This window comes from Ranitomeya imitator, chromosome 10 (assembly GCF_032444005.1).
Source record: "Ranitomeya imitator isolate aRanImi1 chromosome 10, aRanImi1.pri, whole genome shotgun sequence".
In the NCBI taxonomy this organism is placed as follows: domain Eukaryota; kingdom Metazoa; phylum Chordata; class Amphibia; order Anura; family Dendrobatidae; genus Ranitomeya; species Ranitomeya imitator.
The window spans coordinates 88487422-88501263 of NC_091291.1; the positions used below are offsets into that span (position 1 = coordinate 88487422).

At 43.9% G+C, this 13842-nt stretch overlaps 1 protein-coding gene across 2 annotated transcripts in view; it reads left to right on the plus strand.

The window, feature by feature from the left end:
- GRIK4 (glutamate ionotropic receptor kainate type subunit 4) overlaps positions 1 to 13842 on the plus strand; it is a 583539-nt gene that overhangs the window by 70349 nt on the left and 499348 nt on the right. Inside the window, exon 2 of one of the 2 annotated variants that reach the window (XM_069742917.1) lies at positions 11035 to 11197. The exons of the other annotated variant lie outside the window; for it this stretch is intronic. The gene's annotated coding sequence lies outside the window, so the exon portion shown is untranslated. The remainder of the gene's footprint in view (positions 1 to 11034; positions 11198 to 13842) is intronic. 2 annotated transcript variants of the gene reach the window in all.

Consider the following 13842-nt stretch of genomic DNA (forward strand, 5'->3'; position numbering starts at 1 on the left):
ACCTATTTTGGAAACTAGATTCCTCAAGGAATTCATCTTGTGGTTTACTACAGGTGATTCACAAAACTTTGTAACATTTAGATGTGAAAAAAAATTACACAGATTACATTTGAATAGATTTTGGGCCCAATTAGCCGAGCCCATCAGGTGCCAGATCAGCAGAAACTTCCCCAACTGACCCCATGGTGGAAACTTCTCTGTTTATGGATTTCATAGTGTAGTGAGTATTTTGAACCCACAGGTGCCTCACAGAATTTTATAACATTGGGATGGAGAAATATATCATTTTTGTGGTAAAATTTTTTTAAAAATTTGCTTAACCCCTTTCTGACCTGTGACACAGCGTATGCATCATGAAAGTCGGTGCCGATCTGACCTGTGACACATATGCTGCATCACAGAATGATCGCGTTCCTGCAGGTCAGGTGAAAGGGTTAACTGTAATTTTACCTGACCTGCAGGGACAGGGGGAGTGGTTCTTCAGCCCGGGGGGGAGGGGGGTGGCTTGGCCCCCCGTGGCTACGATCGCTCTGATTGGCTGTTGAAAGTGACTGTTTCACTATCACTTTCAATCAGAGCAATCGTAATATTTCACCAATGAAAATTGGTGAAATATTACAATCCAGCCATGGCCGATGTTGCAATAACACCGGCCATGTCTGGAGACCAAGATCTGCCCCCAACACCGCCACCGATCTCCTCCTCTCCGTCCTCCGTCCTGTCCTCTGCTGTCCTCCGCTCCCCTCCGTCCTCCCGTCTGCTCCCCCCGCAGTCTGATCTCACCCCCCGTGGTCCGATCCCACCCCCATACTTACCGAGCTCCGGTGTCCCTCCCGGTGTCCGTCCGTCTTCTCCATGAGCGCCGCCATCTTCCAAAATGGCAGGCGCATGCGCAGTGCGCCCGCCGAATCTGTCGGCCGGCAGATTCATTCCAGATACATTTTGATCACTGTGATAGAACCTATCACAGCGATCAAAATAAAAGAAATAGTAAATTAACCCCCTCCCTTTATCACCCCTATAGGTAGGGAAAATAATGAAATAAAGAAAATATATTTACTTTTATTTTTCCATTAAGGTTAGGGTTAGAACTAGGGTTAGGGTTGCAATTAGGGTTAGGGTTAGGGTTGCAATTACGGTTAGGGTTGCAATTAGGGTTGGGGTTAGGGTTGCAATTAGGGTTAGGGTTGCAATTAGGGTTAGAATTAGGGTTAGTTTTGCAATTAGGGTTAGGGTTGCAATTAGGGTTAGGGTTAAGGTTGCAATTAAGGTTAGAGTTAGAATTAGAGTTAGGGTTAGAATTAGGCTATGTGCACACGGTGCGGATTTGGCCGCAGATCTGCAGCGGATTGGCCGCTGCGGATTTGTAGCAGTTTTCCATCATGGTTACAATACCATGTAAACCTATGGAAAACCAAATTCGCTGTACCCATGGTTCGGAAAATACAGTGCGGAAAAGCTGCGTTGTATTTTCTACAGCATGTCAATTCTTTGTGCAGATTCCGCAGCGTTTTACACCTGTTCCTCAATAGGAATCCGCAGGTGAAATCCGCACAAAAAATACTGGAAATCTGCGGTAAATCCGCAGGTAAAACGCAGTGCCTTTTACCTGCAGATTTTTCAAAAACAGTGCAGAAAAATCCTCACACGAATCCGCAACGTGGGCACATAGCCTTAGGGTTAGGGTTGGAATTAGAGTTAGGGTTGGAATTAGGGCTAGGGCTAGAAATAGGGCTAAGATTAGGGTTAGGGGTTTGTTGGGGTTAGGGTTAAGCTTGTGGTTAGGGTTATGGTTAGGGTTGGGATTAGGGTTAGGGGTGTGTTGGGGTTAGGGTTGTGGTTAGGGATAGGGTTGGGATTAGGGTTAGGCATGTGTTGGGGTTAGGGTTGTGATTAGAAGTGTGTTGGGATTAGGGTTGTGATTAGGGTTATGGCTAGAGTTGGGATTAGGGTTAGGGGTGTGTTGGGGTTAGTGTTGGAGTTAAAATTGTGGGGTTTCCACTGTTTAGGCACATCAGGGGTCTCCAAATGCGACATGGCGCCACCATTGAGTCCAGCCAATCTTGCGTTCAAAAAGTCAAATGGTGCTCCCTCCCTTCTGAGCCCCGACGTGGGCCCAAACAGTGGTTTACCCAAACATATGGGGCATAAGCATACTCAGGAAAAATTACACAACATCCTTGGGGGTCTAATTTCTCCTGTTACCCTTGGGAAAATAAAAAATGGGGGCTAAAAAATGATTTTTGTGGGAAAAAAATATTTTTTATTTTCACGGTTCTGTATTTTAAGCTTCTGTGAAGCACTTGGGGGTTCAAAGTGCTCACCACACATCTATATAAGATCCTTGGGGGGTCTAGTTTCCAAAATGGGGTCACTCGTGGGGGTTTCTACTGTTTAGGCACATCAGGGGCTCTGCAAACATAACATGACACCCACAAACCATTCCATCAAAGTCTGCATTCCAAAACGTCACCACTTCCCTTCCGAGCCCCGACGTGTGGCCAAACAGCAGTTCCCCCCCACATATGGTATCAACGTACTCAGGACAAACTGGACAACAACTTTTGGGATCCAATTTTTCTTGTTACCCTTGAGGATAATTTTTGAGGAAAGAAAAATGATTTTTTTATTTTCACGGCTCTGCGTTATAAACTTTTGTGAAGCATTTGGGGGTTCAAAGTGCTCACTATGCATCTAGATAAGTTCCTTGGGGTGTCTAGTTTTAGGCACACAGCAGCTCTCCAAACGTGACATGGTGTCCGCTAACAATTGGAGCTAACTTTTCATTCAAAAGTCAAATGGTGCTCCTTCCCTTCAGAGCCCTGCCGTGTGCCCAAACAGTAGTTTACCCCCACATGTGAGGTATTGGTGTATGAAGAAGAAATTGCCCAACAAATTTTAGGATCCATTTTATCCTGTTGCTCATGTGAAAAGGTAATCATTGAGGCTAAAAGAAATTTTTTGTGAAAAACAAGTACTTCATTTTACGGATCAATTTGTGAAGCACCTGGAGGTTCAAAGTGCTCACTGTGCATCTAGATAAGTTCCTTGGGGGGGTCTAGTTTCCAAAATGGGGTCACTTGTGGGGGAGCTCACACAGGGCCTCTCCAAACGCGGCATGGTGTCCGCTAAAGATTGGAGCCCAAACAGTGGTTCCCCCCACATATGGGGTATCGGCATACTCAGGACAAATTGTACAATAACTTTCAATGTCCAGTTTCTCCTTTTACCCTTGGGAAAATAAAAATTTTTTGCTAAAATACCATTTTTGTGACTAAAAAGTTAAATATTCATTTTTTCCTTCCATGTTGCTTCTGCTGCTATGAAGCACCTAAAGGGTTAAAGGGAACCTGTCACCTGAATTTGGCGGGACCGGTTTTCGGTCATATGGGCAGAGTTTTCAGGTGTTTGATTCACCCTTTCCTTACCCGCTGGCTGCATGCTGGCCGCAATATTGGATTGAAGCTCATTCTCTGTCCTCCGTAGTACACGCCTGTGCAAGGCAAGATTGCCTTGCGCAGGTGTGTACTACGGAGGACAGAGAATAAACTTCAATCCAATATTGCGGCCAGCATGCAGCCAGCGGGTAAGGAAAGGGTGTATCAAACACCTGAAAACTCAGCCCATATGACCGAAAACCGGTCCCGACAAATTCAGGTGACAGGTTCCCTGTAATAAACTTCTTGAATGTGGTTTTGAGCACCCTGAGGAGTGCAGTTTTTAGAATGGTGTCACTTTTGGGTATTTTCAGCCATATAGACCCCTCAAACTGACTTCAAATGTGAGGTGGTCCCTAAAAAAAATGGTTTTGTAAATTTTGTTGTAAAAATGAGTAATCGCTGGTCAAATTTTAACTCTTGTGAGTTCCTAGCAAAAAAAAATTTTGTCTCCAAAATTGTGCTGATGTAAAGTAGACATGTGGGTATTGTTATTTATTAACTATTTTGAGTCACATAATTCTCTGGTTTAACAGAATAAAAATTCAAAATTTGAAAATTGCAAAATTTTTAAAATTTTCACCAAATTTCCTTTTTTTTCACAAATAAACGCAAAAATTATTGACCTAAATTTACCACTATTATGTGTTAGGTGTCGAGTTCCTGCCTCTGCACTGGAGGAACCTCGAACCATCTCCGCTGCGGTCTCCCATTCTTCTCCAGCCGCAGTGGAGCTTGCTCAACGGAGACATCAGTCCCAGCATCTGGCTCATGTGTGAATGGTTACTGCTGCCCTTCCAGTCTCTGCCTTTGTAGCCAGCACTGATCAGCAGCGAGCAGGTCTTTCTGGGACTAAGTCCTGCTTTTCCCATACTGAGCATGCCCACGGGACGACCTCCCATTGGAGGTCGGGGGTCATATGCTCAGGTCCTGTTACGGCTGCTATTGGACCATCTGGAAGGTCTTGTAGCACTGCTGCTATAAAAGGTTTGAATGGCCGCTCTGCCATGCGCTAGTGTATACTTGAAAATGTGTGTGTGCTGATGTGTGAAAGTCACTCATTAATTATCCCCTCCCTTGTGCATGACTGCTCGTGTAAGGATGATTGTTATCTAGTGGCGTTTGCCAGAGCGGCACTGCACGCACTCTTGTGCATAAAAATTATTATTTAAGTTATACTCTGACACCCACTAGCGGTGTCGAGCGCAAGTGGTCTAGACAAACTCTAATCCTGAGTCTTGGGATTGAGTTCTGTGACTCCTTGCTTGCGCTCTTTGTGCGGTACCGCGGCCCTGTGACGCAACAGGGTTCGCTTCTTTCATACAGGGTGAAGCTAACCCGTGTGTGTATCTTCATTGTACCGCCATATAGTCCGTCATTACTCAGCAGCAGGTTCCATCTCTGCACGGTGGACCCCGGGCTGCGAACGCACCTTATACCATCTCTCTAATTATTTGGTGCGTTCCGCTAGCCCTAACATTATGAAGCCCAATATGTCACGAAAAAAACAATCTCCGAACCGCTAGGATTCGTTGAAGCGTCCTGAGTTATTACCTCATAAAGGAGGGACACTGGTCAGAATTGCAAAAAATGGTCAGGTCATTAAGGTCAAAATAGGCTGAGTCATGAAGGGGTTAAAGTTTGTCAGTTACACAAGGGTTAATAGGTGAAACTGGACCCCGCAATTTTTGGCATAATTTCTCCCAAACGCAGTGATTGGAAACTACTGTTAGACAACACATCAGGGCTGAGAAGGCAGGAACGCTAGTTGGTTTTTGGAGCCCTAGAATAGTTTGTGAGCAACATTCGCAGCGTTCCTAAAACAATAGAACAGCCGAAAAACCCCAAAAGTGACACTATTGTAGAAAATGCACCTCTCAATGAATTCACCTATGGCTTCAATGACTATTTTGTAACATCCACGCCAGACTTTATTCTGGTGAATTTGAAATATGCCACTTTAGTGTCGACATATCGTGCCCCCATATTGTGTAGTGCACCCCATATATTGTAGCTCCCCCATACATTGTCCCCAGCTTATGCTTCTGGAGACACACACCCTGTAAATTGTTAACTGGGCTCTCCCCACTACAATAATGCCAAACATGTGGCTGATTACTGCAGTTTAGTCACAGTGGGGCTCAGAAGGAGGGGACATTTGCATTTGGGAGCCCAGATTTCATTGAATTTTATTTGAGGAGGTGGGAGCCATCACATCTTCATAGTCTTTGTTGTACCAGTAATGTGGGAACTAGCGATAAGCCAGTGTACTCGTTGCTCGGGTTTTCCCAAGCACGCTCGGGTGACCTCCGAGAATTTATGACTGCTTGGAGATTTAGTTTTCATCGCGGCTGTTAGGTCTCGAGTTCCCGCTTCTGCACAGGGGGAATCTCGAGCCATCTCCGCTGCTGTCTCCCATTCTTATCCAGCCGCAGTGGAGTCTGCTCAGCAGGGACGTCGGTCCCAGCGTCTTGCTCAGTCTCACTCTGTACAGAGAGTTACTGCTGCTTCTTCAGCTTCTGCCATTAAACCCAGTGCTGGTCAGCAGCGAGCGGACTTCTCTGGGACTAAGTCCTTGTCTGCACACACTGAGCATGCCCAGGGCAAGATCTCCCGTTTGAGATCGAGGGTCATGTGCTCAGGCTCTGCAGCACATTCCATTGGTCCTTTTGGCAGGTCTTGGAAGGGCAAAGTTTCCGTGGCCACTTCCTGTGCTGCAACTATATAAACTGCGCATGACCGCACGGCCATGCGCTAGTGTACATTTGCTTATGTGTGTTTGTTGTGAGTGCAAGTCGTCCTTGGATACCCCTTCCCTATTGAATGTCTGTTCGCGGAAGGTGTATGGTTGCTATCTAGCGCCCGACTTATCCTACAGCACTAATCACACGTTACAGCGTCCAGTTGCTGTGACCGCCAGTACGGCACCGTGCACTTCCTCTGTGCTTTCCTTACCCAAGCCTGGGTGGTTAGTGGCGTTCGTCAGTGCGGCACCGCATGCACTCTTGTGCCTAATATTGTTATTCAGCTTCCTTACACACCCAGTTGCGGTGTTGTGCCAGCAAGGGTCTAATCGGACTTCAATCCTAGTTGGGGTTGAGTTCGCTGACTACTTGCTCGCCTTCTATGTGCGGTACCGCGATCCTGTGACGCAACAGGATCGCTTCCTTCACGCTGGGTGAAGTTTAACCCACGTGTGCATACTTATGAGTACCGCCATATAGTCCGTCATTACTTAGCAGCAGGTTCCATCTCTGCACGGTGGACCTCGGGCTGCGAACGCACCATACACTATCTGTCTTATTATTTGGTGCGTTCCGCTAGCCCTAACAGCGGCAGATGAATAATTTATAGCTACTAGCCTGCTTGATTACATGTGGGGATTGCCTGGTTGCCAGGGAATCCCCACATGTACTAAATCTCCGAGCAATTAACCAGCAAAGACTAAACAGACAACTGAGGCATGATCTCAATAGGCTGGGAAGGGGCCGTGGATTTTGGCCCCCTCACATACTATTAACACCAGCCATTAGCCTCCCCAGAAATGGCACATCCATTAGATGCGCTAATTCTGGCTCTTCCTACTTGCCCTGGTGCTGAGCGGTGACATCAAAAATGTGACTGCTCAGCACGGCCGCTGGAACACACTCACAGTAATGTGAGAACGTGCTGCAGTGATGAGTGATGATGTAATTAAGGATACCACAGGTCAGAGGTGGTTGTTCTTATGGTAGCCTCTGTTTGTAAGCTGGCCATGTGTGACCTGCGGTGTCCGTATTTCTGGTCCTTAAAAACGGACAGCATACGAACATAAGAAACAGATGTGTTAAGGGGGCTTAAGACTGGTATCATATTCTTGTATTATACAATGAGCATTTATATCAGGGTTTCCATGTAAATCCCACAAAAATGTGATTCAGACCCCAGACGGAACTGCTCACTATAAGTGTTTGCTCACACTTGTTTATAAATATGCCAAGTGCAATGTGATAAAAAATCATATTGCACTCACACCAATGTTATTAAGTGAGGCAGTTTTCATCTGCAAGTTTTTCCTCAGTTGGAATCGGGCTGAGGAAAAAATCGTAGCATGCTGCATATGGCTGCATAAAGCATCCAGGACTCGCCAATGCAAGTCACTGGGTGCGAGAAAAAAACAACTGGCACATGAACCATTCGTATGCCGTGTGATTTTTATGCACAAAATTCAAAGAAAAAAAGCATAATATAAAGCTATAGGTAAATAGATGACAGAAAGATACTAGATACATAGAATAGATAGATACAATAGCTAGATATCTTGCAGATTTGATATCCTTCAGATTTATAATGCCACAACCCTCTGGATATCATAAACTTGTACCCTTTAGTGTCTTTCATGTGGGTGTTTAGCCTGGTTTAACCTAATAAATAAATGTTTTAAAAAAATGACAAGGGGTTCCCCCTATTTTTGGTAACCAGCAAAGGTAAAGCAGACAGCAGCAAGCTGATATTGTCATGCTGGGAAGGTCCATAGTTATTGGACCCTTCCCAGCCTAAAAATAAAAGCTTTCATCCACCCCAGATGTGGCGCATCATATTAGATGCGCCAATTCTGGTGCTTTGCATCATCTCCTCCCAGTTGCCCTGAGGCATTGCCCATCGGATTTATGGTAGTTGAGGTTGATGTCAGCCAAGAACTGACCAAAAATACAGCTGATGCCAAGCCTTGGTGTTAACAATGGAGAAGTGTTTATCAGTAACTCTCATTACTAACCCAGTAAGTAAAAAGAAAAAACACCCACGAACAAAAATATTTTTGTTGAAAAGCACTCCCCGATACTTTTCTTGGTTCATCAATTTGTTAAAAAAAAAAATGTTGGTCCGAGGTAGTCCATGGAATCCACCTGATGCCAGCTGTGTTTTGGGACATTTCATATCTGACATCAATCCCAACTACAATTATCCCAAATACCAACACACCTAGAGAATCATGAGGAGCCAAAGAGCCAGAAATGGTGCATCTAATGTGATACGCCACTTTGAGGCAGCTGCAGGCTGGTATTTTTAGGCTCGAAAGGGCCCAATAACCATGGACCTTCCCAGCATCATAATATAAGCCTGAAGCTGTCTACTTTACCTTTGCTGGATATAAAAAATAGGGGGGCCCCACATAATTGATTTATTTATTAGGTTAAATAAAGCTCCACACCCTTTAGTGTAGTGCCATATGAAAGGCACATAAAGATGCTAGTTTATTATATGTAGGGGGCTTTTGAAATTATATATCTGCAGGATCTGTCTGTCTGTCTATCTATTCTATCCTATCTATTTATACATTTATATAAGATTGCTTTATTATTTATGATGACTAGATTTAATTTGCATAGAGTATTATTATAGTATGTAAAAGATGATGCTAAAAACACATATTGCATACGGATTGCATACAGATGACCCACGCATGACAGACGAGAAAACACATCGCACACTCACATAGCACTCACATGACATACGGAATGACATAAGATGGCTTTATTGTTCAGGCTTGTGCAAAGATTTATTAATATAGTTTTTGCTGCTATCACACAGTAAAAAGGCTTTTTTAATCACGGCGAGTGGAGTTGATACCAAAAAGTTCCATTTTGGTCTCATCTGACCACATGATCTTCTCTCCAGCCTCCTCTGGATCATCCAGATGGTCACTGGTGAATTTCAAACGTGCCTGGACATGTGCTGGTGTGAGCAGGGGGACCTTGCGTGCCCTGCAGGATTTTAATCCATGATGGTGTAGTGTGTTACTAATGCTAATGTTTGAGACTGTGGTCCCAGGTCTCTACAGGTCATTGACCAGGTCCTACCGTGTGGTTCTGGACTGATTCCTGACTTTTCTCAGAATCATCCTTAAGGTACCGTCACACTTAGCGACGCTGCAGCGATACCGACAACGACCCGGATCGCTGCAGCGTCGCTGTTTGGTCGCTGGAGAGCTGTCACACAGACCGCTCTCCAGCGACCAACGATGCCGGTAACCAGGCTAAACATCGGGTAACTAAGCGCAGGGCCGCGCTTAGTAACCCGATGTTTACCCTGGTTACCATCCTAAAAGTAAAAAAAAACAAACACTACATACTTACCTACAGCCGTCTGTCCTCCAGCGCTGTGCTCTGCACTCCTCCTGTACTGGCTGTGCGAGCACAGCGGCCGGAAAGCAGAGCGGTGACGTCACCGCTCTGCTTTCCGGCTGACCGACGCTCACAGCCAGTACAGGAGGAGTGCAGAGCACAGCGCTGGAGGACAGACGGCTGTAGGTAAGTATGTAGTGTTTGTTTTTTTTACTTTTAGGATGGTAACCAGGGTAAACATCGGGTTACTAAGCGCGGCCCTGCGCTTAGTTACCCGATGTTTACCCTGGTTACCAGTGAAGACATCGCTGGATCGGTGTCACACACGCCGATTCAGCGATGTCTACGGGGAGTCCAGCGACCAAATAAAGTTCTGGACTTTCTTCCCCGACCAACGACAGCACAGCAGGGGCGTGATCGCTGCTGCCTGTCACACTGGACGATATCGCTAGCGAGGACGCTGCAACGTCACGGATCGCTAGCGATATCGTCTAGTGTGACGGTACCTTTACTCCACGAGGCGAGATCTTGCATGAAGCCCAATACTGAGAAAGATTGACAGTCTTCTTTTGTTTCTTCCATTTTCTAATAATTATGTCAACAGTTGATCCCTTCTCACCAAACTGCTTGCCTATTGTCCTGTAGGCCATCCCAGCCTTGTGCAGGTCTACAATTTTGTCCCTGGTGTCCTTAGACAGCTCTTTGACTTTGGCCATGGTGGAGAGCTTGAAGTGTGATTGATTGTGTGTGGACAGGTGTCTTTTATACAGGCAGCAAGTTCAAACAGGTGCAATTAATACAGGTAATGAGTGCAGAGAAGAAATGCCTCTTAGGCCGACGTCACACTAACTGTATGGAAAATCGGTCCGAGTCTCCCTGCAAGAATTGCACAAGTGTTTTGCGTATGGTCATCCGTGTGTGATACGTTTGCAATGCGATGATCCGATTTTCTCACACTTATGCATCCGTATGACATGCGTATGACATCCGTATGGCTTTGTATTTTTCTGACTTTCCCCATTGAATTTAATGGCTCAATGGGCTGAAATGAGGAAAATGTGTGCGTATTTGTCGCAAGCTAGATGAATGATCCATGTGGTGTCCGAGTTTTTCTTGCACCCGTAGGCTTGCATTGACGAGTCTGGGATGATAAACGCATCCAATCGCAGCATGCTGCTATTTTTACATGCACGTCGAATACACCTGGGAAAAAATGATTAACAGTGGTCCGAGCGCTATGTGATGTTTTCTCACATAGCACTTGTCCGTATTCTATGGTAATGTGACGCCGGCCATACAGAAAAACTAACAGGTCTGTGAGAGCCAGAATTGTGGCTGGTTGGTAGGTGATCTAATACTTATTTCATGCCATGAAAAGTAATTTAATTATTTCAAAACCATACAATGTGATTTTCATTTTTATTTTAAGATTCTGTCTCTCACAGTTGAAGTATACCTACGATAAAAATTACAGACCTCTCTATTCTTTGTAGGCGGGAAAACTTGCAAAATCGGCAGTGTATCAAATGCTTATTTTACCCACTGTATATAAAAAAAATTCAACCACCAAGTCCCACAAGTCCGGGGCCCCCGGAAGAAGCTGGCGGTGAAACGTGCGTCGGGGTGAGGGGACGCCAGATCTATACCACACACCAGGTAAATATCCACCCTTATCCACCTTTATTCTCTAACTTTGGATTGTTTTTAATATAACCACGAACACCAGGGGAAGCTTATTGGTACAAGAATAGTGTGGAGACCATGCAGTGACTTATAAAAGATAGGTCTCCGTTTTCCTGGGTATTATATTATATCATGTTAGGTTTGGTATATAATTTATAATCACGGATAAGACTACATTGAGGTTCGGACATATTATGTCTGGCTGGAGTTAAAAGGTGTGAAAAAATCCTGGATTCTTGTCTTTTGAATGACTTATGGTACAACGTCTCATATAATATTGATTGATAGCTGGACAACTTATTTGTTTTGAATTGTTAATCATGTGTGGGGAATTCTTTCTATTATAGTAATCTGGCGTCTCCTAGACGGCATTTTTGCTTTTTTACTCTTTGTTGTTTATTGTCCTTTTTTGGCTTGAAGAAAAATACATTTGATTTTATAAAGTGTGGGATCTCTTCTTTGTCCTTTACATGAATTGATGTGGGACTTGGTGGTTGTATTTAGTTGAAGTGCCAATGGGCATATTTTGATGAGTGATGAGACCAATTTGTTTATTAAGGTTTGTTTTTTGTGGGATGGTTTGATGTTTTCATTTACACCATTTTTTTTACATAAGGCTCTTTGATTACTTTTTAGTACATTTTTTGAGTGTCAGTATGATGAAAAAGCGACATTTTTGGCATGTTTTCACTATTTTTCATGACAGTTTTATAGATTGAATCACTCTAGAGGCAGAAACAACAATTATGCAAACATTTTTTGTTTATTTTTGATTTATCACAAAGCCTCCATTTTTAGTGTCCAATCGGCTTTTCATGATTTGTGTGCGCTTTTTTTTGTGGTTTTTTACAATGTTTTATTTAACTTTTTTTGCTAAGTCCTACTGTGTGGACATATTTTTTACTTTGATTGTTGGTCTCATGCATTGCGGTACTCCTGTACTGCAGTGCCTGAGAACTGTCAGTGACTCACTGACAGAGCCTGTTAGACTCTGAGTCAGTGAGATCTAACAGGCCACAGTACCATGGGGTCATCCGATGACCTCAGAGTACCATGACAGCGATCTGCACCCGTGCGGTCGATCCTGTCAAAGGGGGCCTTTATACCCCCTTTTAACCACTCAAATATTTCTATTGCGAGTGACAGCGGTATTTAAGAGGTTAATCGGCCCCGATGGGTTCCTCAGGTTGTCAGCTGTCACTCATGAGAATTTCACCCACAGGGCAGTGCTATTTATTTATTCCCAATTGCCTTTTAAAACGGCAGTCCAAAATAAGGCCTCTTACCGACTGCTGTTTTAACACGTATTGGAGGTCAGTATGGGGTTAAGGGAATTGCTGAACTGCCGTACCAAGACAGGTTATCAAACTTGGAGTTATTCAGTTTGGAAAACAAAGGCTTAGGGATGATTATTACAATATACAGAGGGAGGGTACAATGTGAGGGGAGAGTACAGAGTAGTGATACTCGCTGCTCGGGTTTTCCCGAGCACGCTCAGGTGGTCTCTCCGAGTATTTGTGACTGCTCAGAGATTAAGTTTTTTTCACCGCAACTGCATGATTTACAGCTACTAGACAGCTTGATTACATGTGGGGATTACCTAGCAACCAGGCAACTCCCACATGTACTCAGGCTGGCTAGCAGCTGTAAATCATGCAGCTACGTCAACAAAAACTAAATCTCCAAACAGCCACCAATACTCGGAGATTACACGAGCATGCTCTGGAAAACCCCAGCAACGAGTACACTCGCTCCTCACTAGTACATCTAGTAGATCTTTGTAATGATCTTTTGCATGTGGGCCTGCAATGATCACAGCAGAGCATCCTCTACCTCTGTAAGAAAGATGGTTTAACGAACGTCGATTCTTTGCTGTAAGAGCTGTGAGATTATGGAACTTATTCATATTATGGGGCAATTTGCATCTGCCTCATGGGGTTGGACTCAATGGTCCAGTTCTTTCAACCTTAAAACTTTGAAACTGTCCCAGCTAGTATGCAACAGCAGCTCTCAACAACTATTGGGATATATTTCTCATACCTCTTTCATACATGTGCTATACTTTGCGGAATGTCACTCCAATGTCCCTCTATAAGGCACTGTTGAAAATAGCTATAAAACCCAATAACATTTTCATTTTTCGAAATAATATTATTTTGGGGGTCTTTATATAGATGAAGGTTTTATATTCCAAAAAGATGGATTATTTTTTAGAATATTGTCTATTACATTGATAGCTAGACCATACATTACAAGCAATTGTTACCATCCACATTTCGTGTCCTCCCTATTTCCTCATAGATAGTAAGCTTGCAAGCAGGACCCTCACTCCTCTTGTATCTGTTGATTTATGTGATTATTGCTTTTCTATAATGTCTTTTATTGTCTGTACAAGTCACCTCTAAACTGTAAAGTGCTACGGAATATGTTGGCACTATAGAAACAAAACTATTGTTACTAAAATTATTATTATTTAGATGGATATTAATAAGATTTGATAATGCTTCAGTGTACTTTAGCTCTAAGAAGTTCAGAAGACCTACCTTCTACTATATAATTGTTTGTCATAGCAATGGCATTGTCTACTTCAGCCGTGATAATCCAATTGGTAAAGGCCC